This window comes from Apostichopus japonicus, chromosome 2 (genome assembly GCF_037975245.1).
Source record: "Apostichopus japonicus isolate 1M-3 chromosome 2, ASM3797524v1, whole genome shotgun sequence".
In the NCBI taxonomy this organism is placed as follows: Eukaryota; Metazoa; Echinodermata; class Holothuroidea; order Aspidochirotida; family Stichopodidae; genus Apostichopus; species Apostichopus japonicus.
In genome coordinates, this window is record NC_092562.1 from 23,105,947 (window position 1) to 23,127,116 (window position 21,170).

General features: G+C 36.9%; 1 protein-coding gene and 1 long non-coding RNA gene across 5 annotated transcripts in view; both read right to left on the reverse strand.

Annotated features, from left to right (window-relative positions):
* The window catches only part of LOC139982795 (uncharacterized), a 156,660-nt gene that overhangs the window by 106,034 nt on the left and 29,456 nt on the right, over nt 1-21,170 (reverse strand). The gene's annotated exons all lie outside the window — the stretch shown is intronic.
* LOC139983195 (uncharacterized) lies at nt 996-17,261 on the reverse strand. Its single transcript, XR_011798547.1, has 4 exons — nt 17,123-17,261; nt 7,388-7,486; nt 4,552-6,550; nt 996-4,469 (listed from the first exon to the last, which is right to left on the reverse strand). It is a non-coding gene; the product is annotated as an uncharacterized lncRNA (long non-coding RNA).

Consider the following 21,170-nt stretch of genomic DNA (forward strand, 5'->3'; position numbering starts at 1 on the left):
TACTCTTTAGGTTTTCACTTCTTTTCAATTCTTCCTACAGGGTACATGGGTATGACACTTTCATCATTTGTTCCCAATTTTGGTATACATTCATAGCCACCAAATAGAATACCTTTTTACTCGACTTTAATGAAGGACAAATAAACACTAGTTGTTTTGAAATCAAGACCTAGTTTTTGAGATAATGTTTTTCTGATGGAAGTATTAGAAAGTACTGGTAAAATTAGCTGAGACGAAAGTGACAAAATGTTTCAATTCTAATAGTTTCAACAGCAAATATTTTATTATCATGTAAATTCTATTAACACCGCCCTTGTAATTCATACTAGTTATTTGCGAATTGCCAGTTAATCTAAGTAACTGGTAGACTCACAGAGTCACTGTGATCAACACAAATGTTAACTTCCGAGAATTTACCTAGATGTATACAGGTTGTTTTGGAAAGAAGATATGGATGCCTTGAAATTCATGCAATTGATCAGCTAGAAAGTGCCAGTGGATTTTGCTGTTGGCAGTAGAAAAACTGACCCTTGCATTATTCTGCCAGTATATAATCACTGTTGAAAGTCAAGAAAAATACAACATCATAACGGAACATAGCGCTCACCGCAATTCGAGAGGGTCCTTAGCTGTGTAGCACAAGAGCCATTTTGTATGTGTTTTGACCTGTATCTTCATGTGTCTTTAGTCAATCATATTGGACCATCCACATTTTGAAAGCTTAAACGGTTAGCATTCTGGTGTTTTATGCTTTAACCCATATATATTTCGGTAACCTCACGCCAATATGAAATGAAGAAAGAGATTTAAGGACAGTTTCAATGAGAGTTCACTTGAAAACCCTTAGTTTTTCCGCACTGTGGGAGCTATTTGGCACCGTAACTTTTGTATGCGAAGTCCTATAATCCCAGTTCAAACGGTGAATTAAACTATGAATATTCATAACCTTTTCTACCGATTTTATACTAAATTGACCAATGAGAACCTTACGCCAAATTGCAAACTGAAAAAATCAGGGATATAGGAGGGATCTTTCCTTTTGTTTCCCTTTGTTTTCAATCGACATGACGTCACAATACTGTACTCAGCACACGTTGGTGTATGTGCAGTCAAGAAGTGTTGTTGTTGTCTTCATTTTATTGTGATAACATGAGTAATTGTTAGATCTCAAAATATTTCTCAGTAACCTTCAGAAGACTTTATGTATTCAATTAATTGTAATTTCGGTTGAAAATAATACATCCAAAGTGACATTTTCTGTATCTTTTGGAACCTGTTTGTGACCATGCGAGGCAACGGTGTTAACGAATCAGTTTGAACGTACCAAACCACAGTATGTGGGGTATGTAGTTGTTCTAAAGACTATAGTTCTGCACTGTTTTGTGTAGCACGCAATATAGCCTTACAGTGTTAGGCCTATACTAGCTACATATAGGATACTAGTACTGATACTGTAGCCTATAGGCTAATTCAAGTACAAGTCATAGTGGGGATACGGCCTAGTAAGTACTTCATTAGTAGGAACCCCCTAATGTATAATGGAACAGTCCCTGAGGCTATCCGCCGTCGTGTGATATTGCCCACAGAGCAGCGAGGTAAAGTAGGTCAGCAGATAAACCGCAAAGTCATGCTTGCTGCACAGGCAATTCTTAGTTTTCGCTGTGAGCGTTTTGGTCTAAAACTTTCCGTTATGCGTGTGCATTTTGCACACTGATGGAAACATCAAAGAGGTCTGCAGTCATGGTTTGCTTGGATAACTTTGACCAATTATTATCTTTTCAAGAGACCTGTATACTTACACAGTCGGCATGACTGCAACCGTTTTAGAACTTGTGACGTTATATCAACATTCAAGGGAAAGTACTGCAACCAACACGACAAACAGATAAAGCTTGCTCTTTACTATTTGCCCTTAATTATCAACTTGGCTCGCTTAATCTACATCTCATTGAAGCACCGTCACTTAAAAGTAAAGGTAAAAGTAAAGTAAAATTTATTGATATTCATCATAAAATGGCAATATAATAAAATGGACTACAGCATCTCAAAAATAGGTTAAAAAAGTTATCTATGTATCATACAATTCAAAGTTTTAATACTTCTACTGTAAAAATGATCGCCTAAACCGTTCTGTCCGCATACGTGGGATCGTGTAAAATCTACATGGTTTCATGTAAAAGTCAAAAAGAGGGTGATCGGAATCCTTGACTATAGAAGAAGCACACTGACATATTATACGATCAATAAAATCATCCGTGATGGTAGAATACAACTTGACAGGTTTATTCAATTAGTCTAATTGTCCTTTAGAACAGGATCATAACCAAACTGGGCCACAGTACAAAAGGAAAGACAACACCATTGTCTGAAAAAGCCAAAGCTGCTTATCAAAATCTAAGCCAAAGCCGGCGAGCCTACGAATACAATATAATCTCTGTTTAGCTTTTGATGCCATATTGTTCATGTGGGTATTCCAAGTAAGCGAGCTGCTGAAGGTTAATCCAAGATATTTAAAATCTGATACTACCTCAATCACATTATTGTCAATGTACAATGGTGCATGACTTTGCACTGCATGAAAATCAATTTCCTTGGTTTTCTTACCATTAATAAGCATATAATTATCCTTGCACCAATTCACAGTATACTCTATGGCTGCAAAATAATTTGTTAGACACTGCAGGTTTTTAACGGTGCACATCCCAATTATGGCAGTTATCGTCTACATACTTCAAGATATAAACATTGTCATAATATGAGACTAATGAATCAGTGTAAATTTCAAAAAGTTATGGGGACAAGCAACAGCCCTGTGGAACACCAGTGTTAATTACGAGAGTATCACTGTTGACACTGTTACAGTTGACAAACTGTGTGCGGTCAAACAGGAAATTATAAAGTAGTATAATTACATTGTCACTGACATACGCCTTCATAATGTCCAGTAATTTAGAACAGCAAATGGTATTAAATGCAGAACTGAAGTCCATAAAACAAATCCTTTCATAATTACTAGGAGTGTCCACATGTTGACGTAGAATACAGAAGCAGGCAGGCATCCTTCGTCGATCTGCCACTGCGATATGAGAATTGGTATTTGTCCAGTGATGGAATACAGTTCATTGCAATATTTCGCTACGAAGAAGTTTCTCAAAACACTTCATTAAAACACTGGTTAGTGCAACAGGTCTATAATCCTTATTTCCAGTTGGCCGAGATAGTTTCGGTAATGGTATGATCTTGCTCTTTTTCCAATCACAAGGTATGTAACCAGTTTTAAAACAATGAGCATATAACATGTAAACAACTTGTGCGAGTTCAGAGTGGCAATATTTCAGTAACCATCCGGGAATATGGTCCGAGCCACATGATGGAGATGCCTTACACGATCTTAGAACGGAAGTGACGTCATCCAGCGTGAAAGGTGGTTCCAGGATTTTGTCCACTTGTGGGAGGTCGATAGGTTGTTTTGGTCTTTTGAATCGACAGGAAAACTTGTTTAGGTCACCAGCATCAACAGTTGTGCGATCGGCTTCTACGTCATTACAACCCATCATGAGCTTCAATCCATTCCACATTTCCTTTGGATTTGTTGATGCCTTGGACATACAGTAGTAACTTTATCTTTATATTGCCATTTGGCAGAACGAATTTCGCTTCTGATCGTAGCATTAACTGTCCACAGATCAATATTGGTTCCCAGTAATCCATGTTTTTCTTTCAGTAGATTTTTAACTTTGTCGTTCATCATAGGCGTAGGAGCCTCATATGATTTGGGGGCTGTAACGACTTGCCCAAAAAACATAACCAACACTTTTTGTTCTTTTCTTCGCGCGTTCCACATGTTAATGTGCATATCATATAGGCATGAATCGGTTATAACATCACCTGCCAATAACATAAAATCATTTTCCGTGTTATTACCCTTCCATATTGGTTAGAATTATTGGGGAAGTCGTTACAACAATAATGATAATAATATAGTTTAACCATTGAAAAACACATTGCAAATTCTTCTTCTTTCAGTAGGTGCCAGTGGTGGAGCTAGGGTTATTGGTCGGGGGGGGGGAGAGAATGGTCTGTAGGGGCGCTTTTGACACTACCTAAGCAGAGCGCCACCACAGGTTGGCGCGGAATGTACAGAAATTTTTTGAGTAAAGATACCGCATAGATCGCCGAAAATGACCCATTCCGGGCCTTGCTAATTTGCAGATAAACGAAGAATGAATAGGTGTCATCGCCATTTGTCAGAAAATTGCACCAACAAAATGTGACAAATGTCAATAGGTATTTGAGAGCGCAATAAAAAAGTCAATAATCGCGAATAAGTAAAAAGTGGTAAAAAGCTGAAAAGGGCGCCAGCAGTCCATTTGAGTCTGTCAGGGGGGCATCCGCCCCCTCTGACTGTATGGACGCTCTGCCACTGGTAGGTGCCCGCAAAATTCTCAGCATATTGCCCAAATTTTCACCTAAATCTTTTTTAAAAAAATGCAAATTATTATTTCAGTAGGTGCCCGAAAAATTTTTTCAGCATATTGCCCGAATTTTCACTAAAATATTTGAAAAACACATTGCAAATTATTCTTCTTTCAGTAGGTGCTCGAAAAATTCTCAGCAAATTGCCCAAATTTTCACAAAAATATTGAAAGACACATTGCAAATTATTATTCTTTCAGTAGATGCCCAAATAATTCTCTGCATATTGCCGAATTTTCACCCCCAAAAAAGAGAAAAACACATTGCAAATTACTATTCTTCTAGAAGGTGCCCGAAAAATTCTAAGCATATTGCCTGAATTTTCACCCAAAAAATTGGTTGGGGGGATGCAGCCCCCCAGCCCCCCCCCGCCTCCTACGCCTATGTCGTTCATCCATGGGTGATTGTTTGGATATGTCTTGAAGTACTTCACCGGCACAGTTGTTTCGATACAAAACTGAAGATATTCCGTAATCACATTCACTGTGTGATCAAAATCGTTCCAGTCAGTTAAGCAGTTCCAATCTGTCGTTTCCAGCATATGACGTAACTTGTCTAATGATTCACTTTTGAAAAGCAACAATCTGCATACTTACATAGTGCCCATATAAAAAAAAAATGTTCCTGAAAATTCAGGGAAACATTTTGTGACTATTGGAACAAAATTAGAATATTGTTCTCAACTAATTCATTTCAAAAACCCAGGGTTTAATTCCTCTTCAAATTTCTAGCAATTTGTTAAGTTTCAACTTCAGCCACAGAAACATCAAATTAACATTAAGATAAGCTTGCAATATATTTTCTGCCAATTTGGTAAGTGCAAAAATTTAACCCTTTGACTTTCATTAAACTTTGACCTTGAGCTAACAACTAGTGAAATGTTGAATTAAATTTTCAAGCTTGCAAGTTGAACATGTATGCGTTTTCAGGCTTCCAGGATGTTACCATTTTGCTATAATCAAAAGGTCCTTTTTGTTTTTTTATAAATTTAACAGACTTTGACCTTGACCCCTTTGTCACTTTCACATTGCTTTATAATACAGAAGGCAAGGTCATAGAAGAATAACACAACCACTCAATATATAGTTTCCATAAACTTATATCGATCACTTGTGACAGATATGACATATATAGGGCAAAGTGTTTGAAACCGCACTTGCAAAATGTCAAAAGTCATGAACTCCAATCATACTGTACATATCGGCTAATAGCTTTTATTCAAACAACATAGATGTCTTGCGTGATTAAGAAACACCTGATTACCAGTCAGTTCTACTGTACAACACGAGTATGTAATAAGTCACAGAGCTCAACATTGCATGCTCAGTCAGGGACAGTATACAGCAAAGTTTGTTGTCTACCAGCATTATGACTCAGGAGGCGCTTGCAACATGTTGACATCTTATAATCGCTCACGCTCTCACATCATCCAAACCAAACAAATTAGTACCAATACATTTTCCACATCATGCACTTCCATGTCAAATATTGCTACATATGGTAAACCGATAGAGCGCTGATCGGCAGCAACAGCTGACACACTGTACAGTAACACATCTGCATGTAGTACAATACATTACATGGGTATGAGAAAATATTGGTAACTAACATGCAAATGCAGAAATGCATCAATTGAGGATCAGATTACAAGTCTGTTGAACCTTTTTAACATATTGCTGTCCCTTGCTGGTAAGCAGCAATTTCACCAGTAACCATCTTTTGTATTATAGTATCATAAATTTGCATAGGTATTCATTGACTCACCATCTGACCTTAATAATATAGTCTGGATGGATGTCAGCTCCCTGCTAGTGCCAAAAATATCACAAGCAAACACACCAAAAGCTCCATAATAAGAGTTTCTCAGGTAAATCTTGTAAACACCATTAGATTCCAATGAAGGATCATCTGGAGATGGATTAGTATTAGCATAATTTCTGGTATTGACTACTCTTCTTGAAGTAACAGTCAAGCCTGTCTTGTCTGTTTCACTGATGTGACACGTAAAGTATTCATGTTCCGTAGCATCAGCTCTGAAGGCAAAGCTGTTTCGTAAAGTAACTTTTGAGTTTCCCTGAAATAAATGAATGAGATAAATATTCATTTCATCAAACCAGTGAGGGGTGAATTATCTTGCTACATACAATATAACTGGTCTTTCTAATTCCTTTTCCTTGCTACAAAAGGATGGTGGTACTGTTGAAGGTCTCCCTAATTTAACGTCACATTACTATTACTAGTATGCACATATCCTGACAGCTACTATCTTTCTATATTTTCTTTCCAGGAGGGGGGGGGGGTTTGGGGGAATTGTTTACATTTCAGAAGATAAAAACATAACTATCATTGCACATTCAGCCTAATACCTTTGGGCATAAATTGTTCCATTTCCTGAAAAATCTGTCAACTACAGTTCTTGAGATGGTTGAATCGACTTGATCAAATCCTTAAATACCTACATTTCACTGGAGTGGGCTACAGTATAACTGTTTAAGCATACGAACAGGAACCTCCCTTGAGTCTTAGTCAGTCTGAATTAATATTCATAACTTTGGAGAAGCAACATGGGTATGCATGGTTCTAGATAATTGCATTTTATCAGAAAGGGAAGGGCTTTGAGTGGCAATGTCAAAGGCATGTAAAACTTTAAGTATAAACGATCACTTTTGACTATATTCAGCATATATCTGTGGCAAAATGATTTTACATTGAATACTAATGCCTAAAGGACTTGATTCATTAAGGTACTGTAATTTTAAATTAATGGACCATGAAGTTTCTATTTGTTAATTATTTGTAATTATTTCTATTTGTTTCTATTTGTAATTATGCATCACAAGAGTAGAACATATTTTTTCAAAGAGATGCATTCCGTTGATAATTAATAACTTGAGGTAGTGAGTAGTTATACCTTGAACGAGACCAGATTGAGTAAGAAATATAATCAGAAGAATCCTGGAAGGTGACATCCTCTCCAATTGGTTCAATACTTTTCTTCCAAAAATTTCAACTGTGGAATAAAAATGGAAAAACTTGTTTCAAATAATTGCTTCACCGGTGCAATACTTGCAACTTAGATGGTTTCAAGTAAATACTGTACAGTACCTCAATGTTGAGGGCCCATGGGGAGGAATGTATTATATTGCTTTTTAAGGAAATTCTAATTTAAACCTCATGCTGAAAGAATTATGGTTAACTAGAATTGATGTCCCTGTTGGTGCTATTACTAACCAGGAAGCCACCAAAGAGGTACTGATTACACTTCCACCTCTGAAGTTCATTTAAGTTTCACTTTAGTGATATTGTTACTAGGTTTTCAAACTTTGATGTCATGACACAGTTGACCTCATTGAACTTTGACCTCCACCAAACAACAAAAACTATAGTGTTCTTGCACTCCATAGGATAGATCCACATAACACAGTGCATCCAAGTTTCATTTTGTGAGTGATTGTGCTCACAAGTGTTTAAGACTATGACCTCTGTTGACCTGAACTGACCTTCCGTCTCCACAGAAAATGATAGGGGTACAGTATTTCATTTTATAAGGTGGATCAAAATTTTATGTAACAACGCTTTTTAATAGACTTTGACCTTTGCTGACCTGAAATGGTCTTTGACCTCCACTGAAAACAGCACAGTTCTCACACTCAATAAAGTGGATTCACTTGCTGAGTATGAAGTAAATCAAAGCTTTATTGTTTAGTTATTGTGCTCACAAAGATTTTAAACTTTGACTTAGACTGTCGACCTCAAATGACCTTTGACCTCCACTAAATACAATAGGGTTCTTCTTCTCAATGAGGTGGAACCATATAAGATTTAGCTATTAATCCAAGCTTTAAAGTTTGAATTATGTGAACTCATTGAAGACTCCACTACTTTTTCCATTGTTCAAATCAACATGTACCATATTTTAAACAATACCCCTTCACATTTCCACTGCAGACTTAGTAATTCTTCTCAATCAAAGTCTGATGGAATAAATGATTTCTGTGCTCTTGTGAATAAAGTTCATGCCAAAAAAGAAACCATGTACTGTACTTTAAAGCAACCTTTACAGTTGATATTGATGCATTTGTTGAAACTAATTTATCCTAAAGTCCCATGGTAATGCTAGTAACAAGCTTGACTCAGAAGTCGAGCTTCTTTGCAACTCTATATGTGATTTTCACTTCTCTTTAATTGCTGATTTACATTAACTCCAACGTGGAATAGCTTGTCTGTGTGACTCTAGCAGATCTGCCCAATTGCAGATTTGACACTAATTGCAAAACAGCCAGTTCGGACTAATTCTAATCTCACTGAGTATGACTATGACTGCCCGGTGTGACATAGAGAGCCAGATCAGGCCACAGGAACAGTTTTCATTAGGCACCATATATTTCATGTCTTCACATTTTAAACAAAAAGTGTAACACGTACTGAAAGTTAACCAAATGGGGAAGGTTTCAACACTTGTAGATACCGGTTAACTGTAGTGCTTGTCTAATCAAGTATGTCTTTAAAGACAACATCACAATCAAGCAAGATTGTATAGGAATAAAGCATTAACTTTATATCAAAGAATGCAAATGGAAAGAAGGAAAGATGCAGACAATGATGTAAACAGTCTTTATTTCCTGCTTCCTCTTCTGGTGAGATAAATGCATGATGGGTAAATCCCTGTATTGCATGTACATAGTTTAATAGAAGCACCAGAGCTATCTTTCCTACTAAGTAATTACACGCATGTTATTTACTTTATAAATTATGAAAATGAAAAAGACTGCGTATCTATTTAATAGCTTTCAATAATACATGAATGTTCACCATACTGCTTTAATCTTTTCTGAAGCTCTAAAGTCCCTGCTATCCTCAGTGCCACATCACAATATACAGTACATCCCTTAGGAAAGAAGACTTCAAACCATAAATACTTTGAACTATTTGACAAAGACTTGGCTCTAAATTATACATTTGATCATATTTTAAAATACAGACTTTTCCCCATGTCTCATGATTCCGCCAAGCCTACAGTATACACACGGTATGCTATGCATAGTCGTTTTGTTTTTCTGCCATGATATTTTTAGGCATATGAGTCTCTGGGGCAGGATAATGAGGTAATGGTATAAGTCCCTACTCAGTGGATGCTTCGATGAAAGGTACAATATATTACACTATGATATGAGGCATCACCCGTACCATTACAATAGTTGCCAACCTAGTATATATTTACTCTACACAAATTACTTAAAGATTGTTAACTGGTAACTGATAGTACAATAGAGTAAAAACTTTTCTATTCTAAACACTGTATGCTTTCTGGCAATTTAAACAAAGAAGACTTGAGTAATATGGTTCTTGCCTTGAAGGTCCAGTTATTAGACCTGGGTATCTTTATCCACAATGGGTGCAATTAGCTATACACTGTGATACTTGTTGATTCCTTATTTAACACTGTACATTTAATTCATAGTTCAAACGCCTTGCATTTTGTAGCTGTTTCTTCCTCAAATTTCACATACTGTACCTGAAAAAAAGTGACTTGAGTTTATAAGCAGCTTTTGAGAAAGCAAGCAAGACCAACAACTAATTTGGACATTTGTATAATACTCGACAATGAAATTTACTATAATTTGTGTTAAGCTATGCATGTTGTCCAATAATACCATTTGGATTTAAGGATTAAGACGATGCTATTAATTATTAAAATTGACCCCCCTCCCCCAGTCAGGAGATAGGTTCAGTGGTACAGTTTTTCTATTAATGGAACATCATTGTGCAAAGTTTTATTCAGCTTCTGGTAGATGATTGGTAAACAGAAGGAACTCTCAACATGAATGAACTTTACCTTTGTTGTTCACATCTTCTTTTCAAGCCTTTTTATAAACAGAAGGCCAAACAGGTAAATTATAGTTTATTCAGGCCTTTCCACAAATTCCGGGACATTCCCAGGGACCATTCTTTTGCTGTGTCTTTCTTAGATATCAGGACTGTCTGGTGACCAGGATTTTGTTAAGCCTAGGCTAAGATGCTATCCACTCTAGTCTTGTCTAAGTTGCTAACATCTGCCCCATATTTAAGACGAATGATGTATCCTCGCCAAGTAATTATCGCCCTGTTTCCCTTACCAGTATCTGCTGCAAGCTCTTGGAGCACATAATCAGTTCTAATATCAAGGAGCATTTCCAGAATAAGAACATCTTGACTGCTCAACAGCATGCATTCAGGAAATACCATAGCTGCGAGACCCAGCTCGTTTCTGTCATCAACGAATGGGCCTTCTCCCTTGACCAAAGAAAGCAAGTGGATGTCTTCATCCTTGATTTTGAGAAGGCTTTTGACACTGTTCCTCACGAATTATTGAAATCTAAACTGTACACTATGGGTGTTTCACATCAGGTTCTCTGCTGGGTGGATGTTTTTCTGAGTGATAGAGAGCAGTCGGTTGTTGTCAATGGGTCTAGGTCTAATCCTTCTAAGGTTACTTCCGGTGTTCCGCAAGGGTCAGTTTTGGGACCCATTCTCTTCATTAGGGAAACAGTCCCCTTACACCGAAGGTGCAAAATTTTCCACTTGAATTGTTGCAAAGTGGCTGCTTATCTGGCTATACCACACATGGTTGAGCAGGTTTTGTAAGATGAGCAAGATAAGAATGACCACAAGATCGCTTATGCGAACTAATTTAATTTAACCAGTTTCACAGGACATAAGGGATTATATGCACTTCAATGAGCAATCAAGACAGTATAGAGTGTATAGCTGAAATGATATTGACTTCTTAACGTGTACTGTGTTGAGTGGAAGACTTGCATTTAAAACTCATCTCTGTACATGTCAAGACCTCAACTATCTTGTAACTATGTTTCTATGTAATATATAAATAATAACACAGATTTAGGATGACAGAAAAGCGAAGCGGGGGGAGGGGGACGGAATGATACTTCCGCCCCTCCATATCTTTCACAGGGGGGTGCGGGGGGGGGCTGGCGCCCCCAGCCCCCCGGTTCCTACGCCCTTGTGAAACAACACCGACTCTGTTAAAATACAATCTCTCTCAGTCCGTTTTCTTGTAGCTGCTTATATAAAGGCAGTTAAACAAAAGGTTGATGTGTCAGCTTTATGCCTGGCAAATACATAGCTGAAGGGCAAAATTATATTCTTTATGTTATTGCGAGTCCATGATGCATGTGAACTGGATGGAAAACTATTTGAGATAAACTGAAAGTCTTCTACTGTGTTTCAATTTCATGTCGTAGGCACACCAATCCTTTCACCAAAGAGTGATTACAATGATAACTTTTGCATTATGAATCTTATTTGCTGTTTTTTACAATATTTTTTTTTATATTGCTTCCTGGGCTTTGTTCAGCTATTACATTATATCAGCTCTTGGGTATCGAAAGTTTCAACGCGCATGTTGAAATAACTAGCATAGTGTTGGTTTCCAAAACTTTCCAGTTATTATTTGCAAGCCCAATTTTTGATAATTCTTTTATTTCCATTTTTTTTTGTAGTTGTCTCCACTTTACAGCGTTAATTGTTTTGTATCTGTACATTTAATTGTTTTTGTATTGCTATGTTTTACTTTTTATGTATAACGTTGAATGTAAAAAGCAGGGCCTTATTGGAAATCAGCTTTTGCTGAATAAGCAACCCTGGATAAAAATGCGAATAACTAAAAAATGTCGGGCATTCGGGCCCTCCATACACTCGCTTAGCGCCCGCAACACAATTTCATAATCTAAGGTACCTCCCTCCGACCATCCTATTGATATTATGTGCTATTCTCCTCATAAGAATAGGAGGATGCTGTTAGCATTGAATGTTATAAGGGGATCCGTAGATACAAATTGGCACCCGTGATCAAATCTCCGTATATTTAACTCGGTTAGCGTAAAGCTAACTTCTCCCGAGGACCTGAAGTATCATAACCAATAGTGAAATGAAAAATATAATAATATACAATAAATAATAAATAATAAGGACATTAATATAAGAAAATGAATAATGACTGGGAGTCATTTTTCCAAGAACAAGAGCCATTTCTGAAATCACGTAAAGGTTGCCACATATTCCAAACTAGTATAAGCGCATGAAAAGAAGAACGATAGCCGCCCGTTTTTTTCCCTTCAGATCTCAGTACGAGAAACATGTATTTTATTTGTATAATAGAACAACTTTCGTTAATATTTTCCTACCCTAGCTATATGTCGATTTTACAAAACCTTCATGAAAACAGACTTTTTGAAAATGGATTTTGAAGCTCAGTCAACAATTTAAGAAATGCTTAGGCCTACCGTTAAATACTGGCGTCAAAAAATACATTTCGTATTTATTCCAATAAAGATCCACAACGGATAGCAATGCTAAGTAGAGCTTACTTAAAGAGAAATAGAAGCTGCATGTACAGCATGGTCATTTTAAGTATCCAAGTACTATACAAAGAGATCGAGTTCACCGAAACATCCCTTTTCCTTATCACCTGAGGAAAACCGTCTTTTATAAATTATAGTAGGCCTACCATACAGTACTTTACATTTGATACAAAAGTTTCTTCTATACAACAGTTTCCCAAAATTTGTATGTGTCGCAATAGTTTTAAGTTTTAACCAAGGGCAGTACCATTCATAATTTGCATATTACACCAAAATTTACAATCGGCGTCCAGATGGCGGGAAAATGTAACATAATGTTCAATCTGTTGGGTCGTTCCCATGGTGCGATGAACTTGGGCAAGTTGCCAAGTTCGAATGTCGATGACCTACTTATGTTCCGTGACCAATGTCAATGGGAATTATGTGTGTAAAAACTCGTGTTTTTCCACGTGTAATATATATAGAAGTTTTACGTAAGGGGAGCGAATTTCGGGGCGGCTCGTTGATTGTGAGGAAGCACTTATCTAATCATCAATTTTTGTGAAAAATATCTTATGTTTTTTTTCTCCAGAAAATGTTTTTGACTAGTAATTGGAAACTCAATGTATCAAGAAGTACTGAGTCTAGACCTTATCATTGCATTTTGGGGGAAGACAGATCTTCAAGTGCAAAATATTGTTTTTTCATTCAAGGTTATCGTGGTTTTCTTCCGAGGTGTATACGGCGTAACTTTCGATGTAGGCTTAGAATTAGGATCGGCCGATGCCTACCTAGTTTGCATGAATTTTTACCTAAATTCAATTTAATTTAACGGGAATCACTAAGCATGTCGGAAAGACAGGACTCGACTTACTACTAATACTTTAAGTTTAAAAGTTCACAATGAAAAGTTTTTAACTATCAACAAGTCCCCACCTGTTTGGAACTTCAGACAACAATAATGTAACTTAGGGGCTACATAAATACGGGATTATAAACTACATATATAAGAAAAGTACAGATTTATTTATATCGTTAATCGGCTGTTGTTTACTCCAGAAAATATACTTTCAATACGTACAATATCAATCTTCGAACAAAAGTTCTTAAAAATAAAAAAAAGTAGCGAAAGATAACTAGAAATGACATCGTGGAACCCCCCCCCCCCCGCATTAATAAACGAATCCATTTCATTACAGCATCAACTCTCAAGTACCGAACAGCAGTGTGTAACAGTACCGTACCCTATGCTATAATAATATACAGTCCGGTGCGAAGATGGATTTAATTTGATATGCTCCCTTCGGTTTTGGATCAAAAATTATTAAATCGTTATAATTATTATCACAAAATGTGGTGAAATGCATAAGGGTGAGATTTTGTACATGGGAACCTTCACAATCATCGTTTGAAGGAAGAATAAATAACGAAAATTTCTGAATAACTTTGAGGTCTCGTAACATGCTGAGTTCACTAACGTTCGATATTTGGTGTAGGCTATAGGTCCAAATTACTACGTGAAAAGTTGATTCGTTAATATGTCTAGGCCAGTGCGTAAATTGATAAGATATTATTCAAACTAAGAACACAGGAACCAGAAATAAACGTGTTTTCTTTTCTCTAATTTAAATAGTAACACGTAGATATTTTTATTATGTCCTGGATTCCCGGGAATGATACCGAAACGAATGTAATAACCAGTTGTTTTCCCAATACCGGTAGTAGTTACACATTGCACTGTGATCGGGGTTAGTCAAAGCCGGGATCGGGATGCCGGTATTCACTTGACTACCGGGATCCCGCACAACCCTAGTAATGAAATAGCCTATCTTCCCTCAAAATTGGTACATTGTACTTAATGCAACTCTTCTCATGCATGTAACAAAGGCTTGTATGTATCCTTGTGTATGTATAGGCCCCTACTAAACCACCTCAGGAGTTTCGCGGAAAAAGAAAAAGGATTTCCAAAAAAAAAAAATCCAAAGATAAAAAAGATGACGATTGTCCGTACCAAGTAACCATGTGTTTATGAATAGCGAATGACCTAACCTACTAGATGTGTTAATGGCCCGAAAAGCGCCAAGAATAGTTACCCAAACTTTCCATCTCAAAAAGTATCTCAAACAAATCATCCATCTTCAATCTTTACCAAAATGTTAATTTTAATACCTAATTCTTACACTCCGACATTATTTTGTACTTATGTTCAATATAATTCCGTTTATGAACAAATAAAAAATATGCCGAACTTAGTGTTTAACATCCTTGTTCGTCACTATTATTAACTCCATTCAAGCTCAATTAGAAATTTAAGCTTAGGCCAATCAAACTAAGTAAATAGTGACAACGTAACTAGTGTAGGATTACTGTTCAACGTTTCCAGATTGATATAAAGGAATGATAAGAACTAAAAACAACTCCAATGATGTTTCTAATAATAAAAAAATTGCATTTACTAGTGCAGCATTAATTTGAACAAAAATATAGACCGTATTCAGAGGCCGGTTTCTCAATGTTACAACATAGCGTTAGGCCTAATGCGACAGCTATGGATTCGGGGCACATGAAAATCTCAGGTTTGGATGTAGTAACGTTTGGGAAATTTCCAAGCGTCGGTTATGAAAATTAGCGGTCGTCTGGTGTTATGTATTAAAGGCAAGCCAGACGCGGAAAAATCAGGAACCGGTGAATAAAAATTACGAAAATCCGAACCGGCAGCTAAAGGGAACTAAGACACGGAATACACTTCATACCATCATATGTCGCGAGTACTGTATGTACGCCTGTAGCTATAGCTGTGCATGCCTGTGAACAACGTTGATCTGTTGATCACTTGCATATAGCTGACACACTAGCTAATGCCGCGAGCAAACCGCATGTTCGTTGGTCCGTGTGATAGGGTTAAGATAAGTGGTGTAAGCAGAGCTGAAGCTCGAGATAAGCCCAACCCGAGCTCCCCCGCTTGAGGTCGGGTTGGAAATGCAACTTCGCTGTAAGGGGACTGTTTCCCTAATGTCCTGGCCTATATAAATGATATTGGTAATGCTGTTTCTTCTGGTGTCCGACTGTTCGCTGATGACTGTGTCTGTTATCAGGTTATCGATGATGTCAGTGATGGTCATCAACTTCAGGATGATATTAATATACTAGGACAATGGGCTAAAGATTGGGGCATGAGTTTCCAGCCGGTGAAATGTAATATTATGACCATTACTAGAAAGAGGAAACCTGTGAATTTCAATTACATGCTCAATGGGGTTCACTTGGCTAAGGTTGATTGTATTAAATATCTGGGTATTCATATCACTTCAGATCTCAACTGGGGAAAGCATATTCAAAATGTGTGTAACATAGGCAATAGGATATTGGGAGTTCTTCGTAGAAACTTATCCCCTTGTTCGAAGGATGCAAAATTAGCTGCGTATAAATGTCTCCTCCTGCCAGTATTGGAATATGCCAGTTCTGTCTGGAATCCCCACCAAGCTTTCTTGCAGCACAACCTCGAAAACATTCAGAGGCGTGCAGCCCGTTTCATCGCTTCAGATTATTCAAGAGAGCCTGGCTCTGTCTCATCTCTTTTACGGGACCTAAACCTGGTGCCCTTGGCAGAGAGGCGCAGGCAAAGTAGAATCATCTTATTTGCTAAGGGCATCTATGGTCAGGCTCAGATCCCTATTGACTGCCTAAGAAAGCCTCAGCGTAGGAGTCGGAACATGCACGATATGCATTTCTGCCAATTGTATGCCAGTACCAATTGCTATAAGTATAGTTTTCTTCCAAATACAATTAGGGATTGGAATAGTCTGCCTTCAGACCTCATTAGTAGTTCCAGTGGTTCTGTGAATCCTGTCACGCATATCAGTACTCGGGTCAGATTTAACTAATTACTCTCTTGACGTGTGTGTGGTGAGATATTGTCCCTTTTTGCGGATGTGTCACCGTATCGAAGACGAAGACGAAGACAGTAACAACTAACAATACATACATTCTCACTATATGCTTTTCCTAACACCCTAGACTGCTAAGTTCTAGTTTGAAATTTTCACTGAGGTAGCCTACCGTTCTTCTGTGCATGATCCATTATCAGAAGTCAGTATTCACTGCAATGCCACAAGCGCATTTCTAGTGTTCATTGACTATAACCTGGCGGTTAATCATTATATTTTAATGTAGGTTAGACATACTGTACACCTAGGCACCAGCTACAGTATTAAGTTAGGCTGGTATTAACAGTCCTTAGTTACAAGTTACGTTTGCGTAAGTAGCTGCGAAGAATGCAGAATTAGAATATCGTTTGACATTACCTGACGTAACTAGGTCTTGTTGTATAGCTCCTTAGCAAACTTTCTTCTTTCCTGTGCGAAAACACTGCAACAATCCACTCTTGCTGATTATAAAAGAATCATACAATGAACAGTAAAGTCCTGAGAACTTCAATTACAGGTCCGTTTTAATACGTTACGGATAGGCTACACACTTTTCCCTGTGCACGACCAATATGTGTGCAGACGACAGTTAGTGCGTTAATAGTGTTTCTCATAGCAGTTTAGTGGGAAAAGTATCTTTCTCCGAGTAACTGCGGTTTTACCAATAGAGAGAGAGAGTCATTTCCGTGACAATACATTGTCATCAGTACACCGTGCAGAATATCCGCAACTACAGGCTATACCGGAACTATTGGCTGTGGTCAACTTCCTCGTTGGTTCTCCCCAAAGTCTCTCGATTCCTCCAATCCTAGAACAAACGTAACTGACGCATACACCGGTCCGTACTCTTTCATACCATGCTATTTTTAGGCATATGAGTCTCTGGAGCAGGATAATGACGTACTGGAATATCCCCGCTCGGTGGAAGGGTTACTGACAGGTATTACGTAACGACATGAGGCATCACCGTACTTTTACAATAGTTACCACTGCAAACACAACGCATAAGAGAAAATGCTGGTCAGGTTAGTTTGAACTATTCACCATCAATGACAGTAAAACAAAAACATTTCAGGAGGTGGACTGAAGGGCCAGCCAGAGAGAGACGCAATCTGTTTATGATAATCTACAGAATCATAGCAAATACATTGAAAGTATTACGGACACCTATCAAATTTGAAGCATATGCATGCAAGTACATTTGTTATGTGTGATAATCTATACAGAATCTGTTAAAAAGCTCTTTTCGTTTTCCAAGATATACACATTTCAAATTTTGATAAATCTGGGGAAACCCATTAAAATGTGCAAAATTATATCGCAGAGTTTGCGCTCGTCAAAATTTCTCATTTGAAACCTGAATAAGTTAACCCCTAATTACAAGCCCACATATATCATTTGTATAATGTGTTGTTCCTCTTTTCAAAGAAGACAATACAATTATTCCAAAAATATCCTTAGGCTCCAAACCTGTGTTCAGTGTCCTTGAAAGGAAGGTTGTAACAACAAAAGAATAACATAACATAAAATTAGGCAGTAACCACCATCACTTCATCAATGTGCATACTTAGCTAATTTGTATTCATAAATTAAATTAAAATTAAGAAAGGACTTGTAAAAAGATCATTCTTTTATGGAATTTAATGGGGGTTGCAGCTATTTTCATGGTTTGTACTGCCTATTAGAGTGATTATGAACAATATCGTTCATAGCTGAACTTTGCAGTCCTAGGCATTGGCTATACACAACTGAACATGTCAGGCTCTTTATAGTTTTACTGGAGTTAAAGAAAAACGACTAACGGGAACAAAATCGTGGAACTCCTCGGAAAGCCTATTACTTGCTCCAGCTTGCTAATGAATGAAAATTTAAACACCTTTACTTTGATGTAATTAATTCGTCGGTAATAGAGAGTTGTAGATAATTGTCTCATATTTCATTTTATCAATTCATGCCCACCAATTAAGTACATTGTGGATACTACTTTATAAACTTGACATATAATTAGAATTGGGGTTAGGTTGATTGTCAAATTTTTATCAAAGTTTTTGAGGATTCCTAAAAAAGAAGAGTTGTCCTATCAAGACACGGTAGACACCCTTCTAGATTGTAGCACCAAATGAAGATCAATGTTTGGTTGCCGTAAAGGAACTGATATTAGCATTCAATCACACGTAAAAAGGATGAATGAGTTGGACAATTTCAAAATATGATTTATAATAATTATTGCTTGCCAGACATTAATTCTCTCCTACTCTATGTGATGCATTTAAGTGTGTGATACTAAAATGGTAAGTAGCATTTATATCGATAGCGTCCTTGACTGTTTATGTTGCTGATTCGGCAGTTATATTGCTAAAAAAGATGATGCCATACAACATATTTTCCACGTAGGTTGTTTCCGTAACTAGTTCTCATCATTACTGTGCTGTTTTTATGGATTTACTACCCATATTTTGTCTACTGTCGGCTCTCAATCGAACGTCAGAAAAGAGAAAGCTGTGACGTCACACAAATCTGGCATACAATATTGTTGTATTCGGCTGAGACGAAACACCATCTAATGCCCCCTCAGCATCAGCCCCCCCCCCCCATCCAAAACATATGATGTCAAATCTTGTTTCAAAGCAATCAATGTATTTAAAGTTAATATTCAATTCCATTGAACAACTATTCGGTGGTAATGAATTGTGTGGAGTACCGTACCAATTGACAATCCCAGTTAAACTATACGTCGACCCTCAAGTCATAACATCATTTAACATAGATGTATTCTAACTGTTTCATTAATCAACACAGGAGTGTCAGAAATCACATAACAGTGTTAGAATCACAATAAACTTATATCTAATATCTAACTAATATGTAATTTACCTCACAGTTTCATCATCAAAGGCTTTGGTATTGTTTGTTCTTTGTACCAGGATTTGCTCTTTCGTGTCATGTGATTTCCAGTATTTGAACCCATTTCATGTGTGTTAGAGGTTTGACTGTATGACTAATTGAAAGAACTAATATCATATTATCACGAAGTCTTTAACAAACAAAGCGTGCTATAGGTCTTATTGAATAGTACTTTTGACTAGAGCATATATAAAGTGATAACTCTGTAATATCTCTAGATTGTCACTTGAAGTAATTTTATATAATATTCCATAAAATGTAAAGAAGACAAATTGAAGATTTCCATTCCTTTCCACATTTTGCTCCCACATATAAGTCTTAATTATTCACCATTGGACGTCTTATGCTCTTTTTTTTTGCTTTGCTGGATTAGGATTCCCACATCTCCGCCATTTATGAGAGTGAGCTTCATCGACCCTATGGCCACACCCTCTCCAAGTTCATTGATTCGTGACCCAATCGATATAACAAACGTGTATGTATATTACTTTAATATTTTAACATTGAATAACATAAATCAGTGGTTTGTAAATATTACCTAAATGTATGTTTTTATCTTCAAGTTTACTTTAATATGTATACTTTCAACGTCTCGTGCACTTTCTTCTGTTTCGCCCCAATTTACTCACGTTAACATTTTTTCAATTCAATTTATTTCTCATATGTACATAACTCACTGACAAAAGTAATTTTAGCAAATTTATAACATACGATGGACACTAGAAAAACAATATTGTAGGTAATAATACTTGCTAACGTTATTTTTTTTTATCCATACAGGGTATAGCTGATGATGTGTTCTCCAAATATTGAATAAAAACAATTAATGAACGATCGACGATTGTGAAAAGTACATTTATTAAATTGAATATATCAATCCTACTGCACCATTCGACTGACACAGTTCTACACCTTCTTTCACATCAATAAATTAGATGTTGTAAGAAATGCTCTTATAAAATAAAATCATGGTTTTCCAGGCTACTAATGTGATTAAATAAATTGATTATTAGGGTATATCTACTACAGAAGAACCACAATTTCGTAAAATGTTCTTCTTTTTAATTGTTCTTCTGTTGTTGTTTTTTTAATTCAATATCCCCTTTTCTTGTTCACTTACAAACAAAATTCGTTGTTGAAGTATAGACTTTGTTATATCACCCGTTGGCTTTATACAATGTGGGTCTTTAGCTCTGTTTCTCTGGGAATGATCATCTGGGATAGCTGATAGCTGTTTTTAATTTAAAAGAGCAGGTTGTGTACGTAACGTAACTTATCTCTCTTGCAAATAAATGTGGTCACAAGGCATCCTTTACCGAAATGCCAGATCTGGCTTTATATCTGGTTTAATCTGGCCAGATCAAGTTTTATCTGTCCATATAAAGCCAGATATAACTGGATATAGAGTCAATCCAGATATGCAGATCAAGTTTTATCTGGCCATATAAAGCCAGATATGACTGGATAAAGAGCCAATCCAGATATGCAGATCAAGTTTCATCTGGCCATATAAAGCCAGATA